Genomic DNA, 14170 nt, shown 5'->3' on the forward strand with positions numbered 1-14170 from the left:
GAAATTCCGGAAAACGGAAACGAAATCACCCAGCCGTGAAATGACGTCAAGTAGTTGACACAACAAAAGTCCTTGTTATTTCTGTTGGCTGTTAGGTGGGATTATTGCTTAGGGTTGCCAGTAAACTCGCCCCAAAGTAAATTCGGCCCAGGCAAATTCGGCCATTACATCAGTAAATTCGGCCCACCGAGAATATTGTATTAAGATGTATTACCAACCGTTAACATGAATTAATTACATAATTATACTATTATCAAGTGATTTGAATGTCAGGGTATGCGTAGATCGCGTAATCACGGGAGATAGCGCGGATATTCACGGGGACCGAATTTACCCACGGCCGAATTCACCGGTCAATTCACTGGTTACTCGGTCAATTCTGCCCTCGTAAATTTTTTTATAAAAATGTAGTACCAACTATTAATGTGAATTAATTTCATAATTATATTAATATCAAGTGATTTGGGGAACAGGGTATGCGTATAAATATATATATGTATATATATATGCCGATGTTTACGGGGCCGAATTTACCGACAGCCGAATTCAATCGGTATATTCGGCCCTCGGAGAACATTGTGTGAAATTGTATTACGAACTAATAATGTGTATTATATTACATAATTATAATATTATCGAACCTGAACCCCAACACTAATCCTAACCCTAATTCTAACCTAACCCTAACCTAACCCTAACCTAACCCTAACCTAACCCTAACCCTAATCCTAACCTAACCCTAATCGTAACCTAACCCTAATCCTAACCTAACCCTGATCCTAACCTGACCTAACCCTAATCCTAACCCTAATCCTAACCCTAACGCTAATCCTAACCCTAAACCTAATAACTAATAACTAATAATGTGTATTATATTACATAATTACAATATTATCAAGTGATTTGGAGGTTAGGGGTTACGTTTAGGGTTAGGATTAGCGTTAGGGTTAGGATTATGTTAGGGTTAGGATTAGGGTTAGGTTAGGATTAGGGTTAGGTTAAGAGTAGGGTTAGGTTAGGATTAGGGTTAGGTTAGGATTAGAGTTAGGTTAGGATTAGGGTTAGGGTTCAGGTCAGGTAATGGTATTGTAACTGTTATTGTTACTCTGGCCCTGGCCGAATTTACCGAGGGCCGAATTTACCGAGGGCCGAATTCACCGACGGCCAAAGTGACCGAGGGCCGAATTCGACGGGCCGAATTTACTTTGGGGCGAGTTTACTGGCAACCTTGCTTAGATTTGCTGTGGATTTGGGTCTTTGAGTGGGATCATGAAAGCTGTGAAGGAGATAATTCATAGAGTCAGATGTTATGTCGCGTATGGTTGGTCCAATACGCAATATGCCGTACCTACAATGCATTGAAATCGCTGCCAAAACCCATCCATATACCGACAGGCGACCGGACGCCATTAAGACCAAAAGTGCGGACTTATAGACAACCAAAGGCAGAGTCATTTTCAAATGCGAATCACTAACAAGTATCTTGCTTCAATGAAGTATCCGAGATACGCAACACGCAAGAAAACTGACTACTGAACACGGGCAACTCTTGCCGACGTACTGCAGTAGTGCCGTTCATATTTTATTTCCACGCACCAGTGAAATTGTGGTAATGTCAGAGGAACGCACTTCTAAAGCTATACAAAGTGTCCGAAATCGGTAAGTGAAAATGTACTGTGTCAGCTATAGTTTTGTAAGAGTGTAACTAACCGCTTATAGTAGTATTGATTGTGGTATGGTAGTCATCGAAGTATTATTATTGTTTACACTCACGTGCATGTGCAAATAACTGAAATATGTATGCCTTGAAAAACTTGTAAGTAGAAGTGTACATAGTCTGAAATAAAAACACTTGAAAATCAATTAAGAAAAAAAGATCTATAAATGCATTAGTTACTATAAAGGGAGTTCATAACCTGCTGACTTCATGACGTATAATGGTTATATATCGCTGACCTCCTATTAATGGAAGAGTTGCTATTACTTTTGAAAATACACTTCTTTTTGTGTACGGTACATGTGCGGTCATGTAATCATATTAGTTACTTTAGTTATTGAATGAGTAGTGTCAGATATCTGTGACTGAGCCTATCAATATTGACCGCTCAGTAAAAGATGAAAACTTATCACTATCATCATAATAGTCGTAAAGTTAGGTAGGATGCAGCTTGCAATCCGTCATTTTTATGATACTTCCGAACAGCATTTGATATAGGTCTACTGCCTTCGATTCGACTTTGTTATAAAACTCAGTGATATTTTTACTCCTGCTCTAGATTCATGCAATGATGAAGTTGACGCATTCATTAAAGCAAGACCAGAAACGGCCGAAGCGACCAAGTCTATTGTGATGATTCATCCTCATTCGACAAACGGCATCGTCAAAATTAGTTGAAAGAAGCTATTGCTGGACACAAAACTCTATATTTCTCTCCCTGACACAGTAGTACTGTTGATGGATTGGTTATGTTGCATTTATTATTTTCAATACAACTATTCCTTCACGAAGCATTGTAAAATTGAAATCCTTTGAAAGTACTGGATTTGATCGGATGCGCAGACAGGATTTTTCGTTGGCTTTTGTTGCAGAATCCCAGTGGCCAGCCAACAAAATTTCCGTGTACAGTTTTTCTCAGCTTCCTGAAAAGCGTAATTGTTGTGTTACTGACGGGTAATTATTTGGCACCCGACTCAACATTTCATGTGAATGAGACTCATTCGCTCATGCATCAAACTGGATGTTATAATTATAAGACAATATTCCTGTTGATAATATAGCGAGACAATCTCCAATACATACTCTTGATTGAAATCCTGATAATGCTGTGATGCACTAATAATTCATTCGTTGCTCGAGGGACCTGTTTGCAGCACTTCAAATCTCCCCTGATAGTTTGCATAAGTTGGCAACCTCCATCCTCTCAACTGTAATTGATAATACCAAGATTAATAACTGAAGGAGGTTCTCCACCACATTACACATACCGGTGTATTTCATTTGGTCTAGACAAGCGGCTTAAGCTGAACAAGCTAGGCTGATCATACTATATATCACTAACATCCTTAGGTTATAGTCATCAATAATCATACTCAAACGACCCCTCGTTTTCGGAGCAGCAAGAAGTTCCACTGATATGGGATCGAGCACATCAACACTTGAAACGTGTCCTCGTTTCAACATTACTTTCGTAAGTGAGAGGAAAAAGCATACTTACATTCGACATCTGAATACTCGGACTCGCCGGGTGAATCCATTACAAGCGAAACCTCCGCCATAACTAACTAAAATAAGCGCCCTGCTACTGCAAGTCCGCCAACCCTATAGTATACATATGCAGCGGCCAGAAGAGATGTCAACTACATGACGTCACAATGAACATTCCGCTTTTTCTGTAAACATACCAATATTGGGACTTTCGGTCCAAATTACGGCAATTTCCGATTAGTTTGAAATACGGAAAGTCGGCCATTTCGGTATGAAAAAAAATTCTGAACATGATTCCGCAAAGTTGTCTATGAAGATGCAGTTGACCTTTAAAGGTCATCTTTCCGCTCAGAGCTAAAATCACCGTTTTTTACTCCGAAATACCCGCCGGAGCATCACTTCTGTGCTACTTTACGGCATATCACTCGCAATTTGCTCTAAATCTGACCTAAATTTTTAAAAAAGAGGACAAAATCTCAAAAAAGAGGACAAAAGGGCGTCCTACGAGGACACTTTCAAAAAAGTCAAAAAAGAGGACAAATCCTTTTAAAAAAGGACATATGGTTACCCTATTATACCTTGGTATTTGGGTACTGATGATCGTGAATGATTTTGTGAAAGGAAGTGTCTGCCTTTGTGAAACATGCTCTATCGCAGTGGTCCACTAACTTTTTCCACTTGCGGCATATTAGGAAAATTTTAAAACACTCTTGGCACACTTACAGAAGAAAGTTGCTGTAAAAAATATTTTCAATTCGGCTACCAATTGGTCTTGTATACGCGGACATGTTATACGTCTGAAACGATGTTGCATTGTTGCCAAACATACGAGCGTTTCGTTGTCAAGTTCAAAAGGTCTTTCTCGGCTACAACTATATTATGTTTAATTGCTCATGCAGTGTTCACATTCACATACCGGACCAAAACAGTATTATATTTTGTCAGCCACACGTTTCCAAAAACGCTGATCATGAACCCCCATAATTAGGTGTTCAAGCTAACCTACCTCTTTCCTCTATGGGTAATCTCATCACTATCCTTTACACCAGTGTTGGGATGACTCGAGTCATGACTTGACTCGAGTCAGACTCGAGTCACCTTTTTCGTATGACTTGACTTGACTCGAGTCACTTTGCAAAAATGACTTGACTTGACTTGACTCGACGCTTCAAAAATGCAGATTGACTCGTGACTCGAAGCAAAATTTACGAGTCAATTTCAAGTCATCAAGTAATCGATGTCGACTAAATCGCCGTATTTTGTATAAGTTCGGATTATTAACCGATCACTCAGTGATTGTGCGTTTTACCGAGCTTCCATTGTTACATCACTAATGAAGTGATCGTTAACGCAGTGATCGGAGCTTATAGCTTACATTGTCGTAATCTTGCTCACCTCAACCAACCCTCTTGCGTGCTTTAAATCGAACGAATATTGTCCAGTTGCATATCATGGATATATATGTGGGTAGGGTATTGCTCCATATCATTTTATTGAACCTTCTGATGCCTCATATGCTATCCTATATTTTGGCTGAAAATTATAGATCAGAGGTGGGCAGAGCTGCTTCACGCGCTAGCCGCATATCAAAAACCGTTGCCTTAAAAGAGTCGCAACACAAAAATTGATATATATATACTACTATATTTCGTCACAAGGAAATGTAGCGTATCGAATGAAGTTTAATATTGTGTGGTATCAGACGATGCGTCTCCACCTAGGCTGCAAGGTGTTTGAAATCGGACTGATATGACGTCAAAGAGTGCGGAGCTCGGTAATCATAATAATTCGTAAACATGTCTCTTTTGGTGTTTGGTTTCGTAATGACGTTTCAATTCTAGCTGTGTGATTATTGGGCGAATCTTGACGGAAAAGGCACAGTGGGTTACGTTCATTATCACCGAATGCACATTGTACACTCATTGAAGAGTCGCAATAAAAGACTCAAAGAGCATGCAGCATGCGGCCCGCGACTCGCAGTTTTCCCTCCCCTGTTATAGACTGAGGCTATACCGCTATACTTGTGTAGTTTGACAGTTCTACATATGCATGAGCGATAGAGCGCCTTCTTGTGTGTATAATCAACTCTTTATTCGTTCCTCGATTCAGAATAAATGGGAACTTCATCCATATTTAAAACAGTTAGAAAATGCAATGACCTTGAATCATGCATCGTACTTTGAAAATTCAACTTGACTCGTGACTTGACTTGACTCGACTTGACTCGAGTCACCTCCAAAAATCGAGTGACTTGACTTGACTCGAGTCACCTTTGAAAATCGAGTGACTTGACTTGACTCGAGTCAAAATCTGCAATGACTCGAGATGACTCGTGACTCGAAGGTAGTGACTTGATCCCAACACTGCTTTATACATGCGACTCACACACACTCACTCAGTCACACACACACACACACACACACACACACACGCACACACACACACACACACAAACACACACTCATGCCGTAGAGACCGACGGGCTGTGTTTACCGGTAGAAGTATTTACCGGTAGAGGTGATTGAGGTGATGATTTCGAAAATTTAGGGGATGAAATTGTACATGACCAATGACCATGCACAATTGCACATATTCAATTGGTAATGCTACACTGTCAAGACTATTCATGAGCCGAAATGCCGCTGCTTTATTGGCCCGATATGGCTCTTCAGGTGAAAAAGGTTCCCAGGTGTAGTAAATGCGTGCGACAATCAACGTGCAGTAAAGAGCAAATATTTTCTCTTACTGATAGACGGAGGTTTATCTGGGCGCCTCTTGGTGATATTCGCAATAGAGAGAGAGAGAGAGATGTGGTATTCTTTTTCGCCTGCACCATCGAGATGCTTTTGACGACGGAGTTGCCATACGGGCATACGGCCCCATGAGGTCATCTAGTCTGCGCCCCCGTTTTTTGTCTCCGCCATGCTATCCGTGATTGCTGCGCGCCTAGCAGGATAGCTGCGGATACCAATTTACGAGTCTTTGGTATGACCCGGCCGGGGATCGAACCCACGACCTACCGCTCGAGAAGCCGGACGCATAACCATTACTAGGGCCATTTTTATATGACCTTAAAAATCAATTATATGACTTCATTTTTGGAAAAATATGACTTTATGCAAAAATCGTGTATTTTTACATGTAACCAAAGTCACTCATGGAACTGACGAGTGAAATATGAACAAGATAACAGTAATACACATCCATTTTTATTTTAAACCACTTTTGTAGTACAGTTTCATGTAGTGTGGAATGTTGGAGTCTTTAAAGTTACGATTTGGACGTAAAAAATGACTTTAAGGAAAATGAGCGCTCCACAGACGCTGATGTTGGTTGACACTACTGCAGTTTTGCATACAGCGCTGGTGAAATGTCTTGTCTTTGTAGCTCCGTAATTTGTTTCACTTCGTTTTTGTCCAATCGCTTCTTAGTGTAATTTTTGAGCTCAAGCGGATCTTTTCCGAAATCGAGGGCATTTAGATCAGCATGAGCCTCTTTGATAGTGTACGCACAACTTTCCATTTTCAGTATCAAGTTTGAAATATTTTTGTAGTGGAGGCATATTTCTGTTAACTGACTCGTCAACTTTGGATCGTTCACTGAATCTTTGACGCTCTTTACAACAACTCCTTCAGCTTCCTGTGCGTTGACTATTTCTTTCACTTGTGGAAGTCTCTGAACCTCAAATGACGTCCCACGTCAGTGCACAGAAGTAAAACAGATTGTGTAGCAACACAATGCAATGTGTGACCTCATAATGCAATGTGTGACCTCATAGGTCCACGACTGTAATCTTACGTAGGCTAACCTTACAGTTTGCCTTCGTTCAATTAGAAATTGCCGTACTTTCTTAGTGCGTAATTGCTTCAATTAGCACTTTTTATTTAGAGTATACAACAATATGACTTTATCACTCAAATATGACCTAACTAGGAAAATATGACTTTATATGACTTTATAACTTTCTTAATATACCCCATACGGATGCGGTTTTTGCGTTAAAATTGATTTCACGACTTACTGATGCATAGAAAAAAATATGACTTTAATGACTTTAAATGGCTCTAACCATTACACTATCTCGCAATAATCCTAATTGTATATTACGATTTTAAATGATTTAACGAAATATATTGTCAACGCCATTTTAATAGTGATCAATGAGGAGTGTTATAAAACCTTACCGAATTCCCTGAAGTGAAAACCCGATAAGACCTTTGTGAGTCGTGTGAATATAGATAAGAGAAATAAATCATACGATGTTTTGGTGCATCTATTCTCTCGTGGCTATAATATATATACGCATGTAATACCACGTAGAGCAGGCCTGGGCAAAGTGCTGCCCGCGGGCCAAATGCGGCCCGCCGAGCGATTCTGTGCGGCCCGCGAAAGGTTGATTGAAATTTAAAACATCAAGGCTGCTTTTTAATGTTGCTGCGTGGACTAAAACCATATAGGATCTATAAACTGAACCGGAAATTCGTTTACTATCAAGCCTGTTTATTACCATACCGAGATTACGCAGCCTACACGTAGGCCTACCTCACATGCACTGTTGAAAATGCCAAATTACTGGTCTGGTCCTGGCAGCAGTTTTACGACTCTGAGACCGGTAAATTTGAAATACTGAAAGTTGAAATTCAAAGATGGCTAATAACTGCAACCTTGGCTAAACAACGAGGCCATTTCGGCAAGCTGCACACTTCTCGGAAACCAGCTATCAAGACAATAGGCTATATATTATCCTCGGGACTGTAACTCCCGCACCCAAACCTCCCATTGGGTGGCGAGCTCGACGGGCGCCAAAAATTATTTCGTGAATGAACATAAATTATAGGGCATCTTTTTGAAAATTTATGCAACTTCATTAAAATTTTTCTCGCGCACTGCGCGATTTAGATATCAATGTTTTTTAGAATTGGGCATTTCGGCGTTAGCCATTACCGCGCAACGACGCACCAAGATAAATGAACTTTAGACCAACACGGGATTCCGATAAGGCACTGCAATTGCTGATCAAATTAACTAAGTAAAGGGAAAAAAGTTCGACAGCGAGAAAACCTTGGCCGAAAAGGACTGCCCGAAAACCCCGAAGTCCAATTGTCCATTTGTCCATAGGCAATTTTTACCAGTGAATAAATACCAATCGGGAATCGGGTACGTCTCTTTAGTTTGGTACGCTTTGGCGATTTCAATATCTTTTCACATAGCAGACGGGAGGTCACGAAATAACAACATGTAACGAAGTAATTATACCAACGGGCCCTCTCCCAAATATTTCCAAGATAGTACCTAACTCAGCTCCAGCGGTAAAACTGAGAAGGCCACCACGTGGGCTGATAGAGGTTAAAAAATATAGCAATATATTTGCAATTACCTATATTATTAACCGATTGAATCATGAATCATGAAAAAATTCCGCACTTCGCGCGATTAGGGCATAAACGTTGCCAATTAGTGTACGAGACATCTCGTGCATCGTGCATATCGATCGGGGCTGGTCTGGGGGCGAAGCCACCAGAAACCAGGTTTAGAACCCTATAGGGAGAGCAAGACCAACGTTTGGGGGATGACGAAGGGTTGTTTCGGCCATTTAAATTAATTGATAGAAAAACGTGGATAAGGGTTCAAAGAGAGTTTAAAATGTATCATGTTTAACATTGTTTCACAATATGACGGCAAATAAATATTTTTCGGGTAATTAACCGTCACTTTGTCATTACCAATATCAACACATCCACTGAGCACCAATTCGTGCAATTCACTGCTTCCAACTTAGAAATAAAATCAATACACTGGATATTCTAAAAATTTTTACTCGGCCCGCCAACATATTTCTGCTTCTCATTTGGCCCGCAGCGAAAAATAATTGCCCACCCCTGACGTAGAGACATTCATTCGTTCATTCTAGTTAATTGACAAATTCGGAAGTACTGTTACGGCGTCGTACATTGATTCAATAAAGTTACAAGTCGTGGAGACAGAAACAAAACATTCGTCCGTGTGATCATCGAATACGTGTGCAATAGACAGGCTTCGTGGTACGTCAGCCAACAAGGCCGTACGGCGTAGTTACGCCGGTCCGTCAAAAGAAGAAACACGCAGCGAATTGTAAACGTAATCTTCTGGAGTCAGATTATACAATTATAACATCTACAAACATTCGCTCTGCGTTATAAATGACATAATTGCGTCGTCGCATCCATATACCGACGCTAGCTTATGATCGAGGCATATCGGACATTGCACCGATCAGAAGATATATATTTGCATTAAGAGTAACAGGAGAATGGGTGTAGCTATGGCATCTGATGCTTTTGTGGTGCATCTGTCTGGCAAGCATATGTGCTGAGTGCAGACATGGGGTAATCGTGATTAGTAATCGTAATCGATTGCGACGATTACAGCATTTCCAAGTAATCGTAATCGCAATCGATTACATTCGAAAAAAATTCGAAGTAATCGTAATCGTAATCGAATACTTCACATATCTAATCGATTTCTTTTCATTTGTGCAATGCCCATGACATAAACTGAAGATTCATGAGCAACGAAGAGTGTGATTTAAAACAGGTTTTGGATAGCAGAAATGTCTGGTTTACAAACGCCTCTGCTCATTATTGCGTCACAAGTATTAACTTGATTCTTGTTTGCGTAACGAATTATCCGCACGTAGTAAATAGATATTCGATGTACATGTACATTGTACATGTAGTACTGTGATTGTAAGAACAACCGCTGCGGATTATGTCAGGTTATCAATACACTGCACACGCCACTACCTCGCAGCAAGATTAATAATCACCACTCGGCCTAGTTTCGAATAGTAACGTATGTACGAATTGTACATTGTACAATGTATTGATGTTTTGTTATGCTTACGTAAACACAATCTGAATGTAGCTGATTGGCGAGCGGTAGGCCTATTTATGTATACACTGGACAGAGATTTGAAATTTTTTACCCGTCAAATTAAACATGACAATTTCTACGCTGATAAAAAAATCATTACGAGCCGTTATTTTCCGTTACTCGTATAACGGCAGATCGAAATATCTGTATTAAGTGGATTACAGGCAGAAGTTGATGTTTACCTTATCATATTCTCATACGGCCCTACTTGAAACGGGTAACAATTGTTATTTCGCACTTTTATACTCAGCATTCGGATCTGCTACTAGCCATCCGCTTACACACCATGTTAGCGTGGATTGCAGCTAGAATCAGTACCGAAACAGCACTTCGCCACCGCCATTCTCACAAATGGTGATCGTGTGCTGCCCGTAAGGCGATCAATAGAGCGTGTGGCAGGCGAAGTCTCCCAGACCCCCCTTAACGACCGGGCTTTTCACAAGAACGGGAAAACACGATTTGATGCGATGGATCCGCTGTGCATTTGCTGTCAAGTCGCGCCGGGCGCGAATATTTAGGCACATAATTTACAACTATAACTTTATTGTATGTTGTTATCTCGTGACCTCCTGTCTGCTATATAGCCAACAGATATCGGAGTCGCCCAAACGTAGCAGACGAAAAGAAAACTAAACGAAAAACTTCCGTGAGGCACACCCAGAAATTGTCATTTATGCACGTGGTTCATCATTTTCCTCAGTAAGTACCCCCGGATGGCGTTTGTATTGTGGGGCTGAGATTGAGAAGACTATATATTCTTCGCGACTATCCAGCACGGCTATGGACAATGGACAAATACACAATGTTTCGGCCAATGTGTGTTGCGGCGCGGTATTGGCTGGCACCGAAATAGGCATTTCGGTGTGAATCATGCAATGGTATATTATGTCAAACACAGGAAATGACGTCATTATGGCTCATTTAAAAATAAAGACCTTCTCTCATGAGGCCTTTTCATCGCATTGTTGCCTTCCAAAGATAACTTCTCAGAAGCAAAATGAATGTAATCGTGAGTAATCGTGATTACTTTTCTAGAGTAATCGTAATCGTAATCGACTACTCGCGGATTTTAATGTAATCGTAATCGTAATCGTAATCGCGTGATTCATAAGTAATCGTAATCGCAATCGATTACATTCATGAAGTAATCACCCCATGTCTGGCTGAGTGCGTACAAATAAATAAGATATTTCAATATAAATGTCATGTCATATATGTGCCATGTATAATAACACTGGGCAACAATTTTGAGCAAAAAAAATGTTGACTTTGATTTTGCACTTGAGGGCTAATTTTGGCGTGCCGATTCCGAAAATGCCGCTGGTTTTCTTCTATCACGTCAAGTTTTTGCGCTACGACATATGTTCGAAATATGCAAATTTTCACGAATTTAGCCGTATTACTTCTCCATACCATGTAGAAATATACACTTTTATCATATAATAAAATATATAGCCAAGGACTGAATTGAATTATTTGAGAAAAAAGATAGGCCTACTGGTATTGATCCAGTCTAGGCCGATGCTTCCACCCATTTTTGGTTAGAGGATGCAATCACCCGAGGATATTTCAGACACATATTTGATGGTGCAGGATATGGCAAGATAAATAAACATTACATTTACTATCAGCTATAGGTCCAGGCAAATTATACTTTGGCGATGTCACTATCGAATGTGTTAAGGTATACCAGCATTGTCGGGAGCTGGGCAAGGTTTTATTAGGATGTATCGGGCAGGTTTAGTTGGGTTATGGGCTTTTGGATCGGTATAACGTGAATATTGACCTCGCCAATTATAGACCCTGACTGAATTATGGTGGGCAGGACCGTAACAGCACTTCGTCAGCCCCCATAAAACGTTGGTCCTGGGCCCCCATAAGGTGATAAATCAAACTTCTGGGGGACTCCGCCCCCAGGCCATACCCTGTTTACCGCTACTTATCATCGACATTGGGTGGCCATTTAATGAGTCAGCTTTTCTAGCCTAAACGCGCGAAATTTTCTGCAATTCATGACTGAATCGGTCAATATGCTCGGGAATTGCATATATATTTTTATCAATTTTTGTCCTCTCTCTGCCAGTGATGAGCGGAGATCGTGCTTTTTGAGAATCCGAATCCCTCCGACGCTCTAAGGAAATCTCTCTCCGACTCCGAAGAGCTCAATCCCAGACTCCGAGATAATTCGAAGAATCTCGTACCAGTCTCCGAAATATCCATATCAGGAGAGGTTGGCTATTCAATACCACTGTTGAAGAATCCCAAATGTACAGCTCCGCTGAAAATATTCCTGCACTAGAATACCACTAGTAGCATCTTTGAAACAGGACGAAAGAAAAATGAATTGAAAATTGCATCCGTATTATTACAAGGTGTCAACTGTCTGTGTTTTGGTTCGTAATCTATAGTCACATCTGGTCAGAGCTATCCAAAGATATCCGAGGCAAAATTTACAACACTCCGAAAAAATTATCTGTAGTAAACTCCGACTCCGCTTCGAGTGTCACAAAATCGGCAATAATCCACTCCGAATACACTCCGACTCCGCTCCGATGCTCATCACTGCTCTTTGCTCACGTAATCTGATTTACCGGTACAGCTGAGTGAGGTATGTTTGAAAAGGTAGAACCCCTTAATAATAATTAAACATCTCCGGGTGAATACCCACCCGTAGGCAGGAACAAAACAGCACTTCGTCATGCCCCCCCAAAAAAACTTGATTCTTGGACTCTCATAGGGCGATAAACCTACCCCCCCCAATTTGTTCGCTTTTGCCACGAAATTATAGTTGAAATGTTTAGTGAGCTAGCGAGAAGCGCGAAATATTTCGATAATTCATGATAAAATCGGTCAATAAGATCGGCAATTTCATATATATAACTTTCAATTTCTTGTCCTCTCTGCTCACGTAATCAGATTTACTGGTAGCTGAGTGAGGTGTCTTTGAAACTGTATAGCCCGTAAATAACAATTAAACACCTTCGGGCGGGCGGACTCGCTGGTATGACTTCGTTACATGATGTTATTTCGTGACCTTCTGTCTGCCGTGTCAAAAAATATAGAATCGCCTTAACGTACTAAACTAAAAGATCACGCTATTTCAAATTGGTATTTCTTCACTGGCATATAATTTTTCCCTGTGGGATGGTATTTGTCTTGTGAAGTTCAGATTGCCAAGACAGGAACATTCGACGCCAGTCATTTGAGCACATATGGACAATTAAACCTATATGCATTTTGTATATATAACGAAGTTTTCAGTCAGCATAAGGGCAGTCCTTTTCGGCCAGGGTTTTCTCGCTGCCGAGCGTTCTGGCACACTTCATGGAGTTGCATGTTCCATGGCCTAAAACTTTATATATATCTTGCTCCGTCCTGGAGCGGTAATGACCAACGCCGATATGCCCATTTCTATAAATCTTGCGTATTTTTTTCTTTGGGGAAGAATACCCAATATTGAGATATTTGGCAACTTGAAATTGAGAAAAAGTTGCATAGATTAAAAAAAACTCTATAATTTATGCCAATTCACGAAATTATTCTGGGCCCCTTCGAGCTCGCTCCCCAATTGGAGGGGTTTGGGGTGCGGCAGTTACGGCCCTGATGGTTGGCATTGGGCAAATCGGTTTTGACTGAGAACTATTCGGTGACTTGCTTGACAATCTCGTGATCAGATCAGCGAATACAAGCACTGCAATCAGGGCTGTGGAGTCGGTTGACTTTACCAATGACTCCAACTATTCTACACAGACTCCAGAAACTTGAAGCACACCGACCTCGACCGCTGAAAATTTCCTTTACAGAACTCCGACTCCGACTCCAACTTCACAATCCTGTTAATCTACTCAGTAAATTACACGTTTATTTCAATTACCATTGCTTGTTTGGTTCACATATATATATATAGATAAATGACTGAATGTGTTCGCAGAAAGAAATTAGGTTTGCAAAGCTACGCCAACATGAAAAACGCAATAAATTTACGTAACTGTTGTAACGGCACCTTGTTAGTAACATATGAGAACATTTCCCAGTGGCGGCTCGTGACAATAT

At 40.6% G+C, this 14170-nt stretch overlaps 2 long non-coding RNA genes across 2 annotated transcripts; one reads left to right on the forward strand and one right to left on the reverse strand.

Annotated features, from left to right (window-relative positions):
• Window positions 1–831: 831 nt before the first annotated feature.
• Window positions 832–2508, forward strand: LOC145441227 (uncharacterized). Its single transcript, XR_013915774.1, has 2 exons — window positions 832–1659; window positions 2277–2508. It is a non-coding gene; the product is annotated as an uncharacterized LOC145441227 (long non-coding RNA).
• Window positions 2457–5663, reverse strand: LOC145441228 (uncharacterized). Its single transcript, XR_013915775.1, has 2 exons — window positions 2801–5663; window positions 2457–2640 (listed from the first exon to the last, which is right to left on the reverse strand). It is a non-coding gene; the product is annotated as an uncharacterized LOC145441228 (long non-coding RNA).
• Between the last annotated feature and the right edge of the window lie 8507 nt (window positions 5664–14170).

The sequence above is a fragment of the Botryllus schlosseri genome, chromosome 6, assembly GCF_051294905.1.
Source record: "Botryllus schlosseri isolate E-star chromosome 6, Bs_hap1, whole genome shotgun sequence".
NCBI classification, from domain to species: domain Eukaryota; kingdom Metazoa; phylum Chordata; class Ascidiacea; order Stolidobranchia; family Styelidae; genus Botryllus; species Botryllus schlosseri.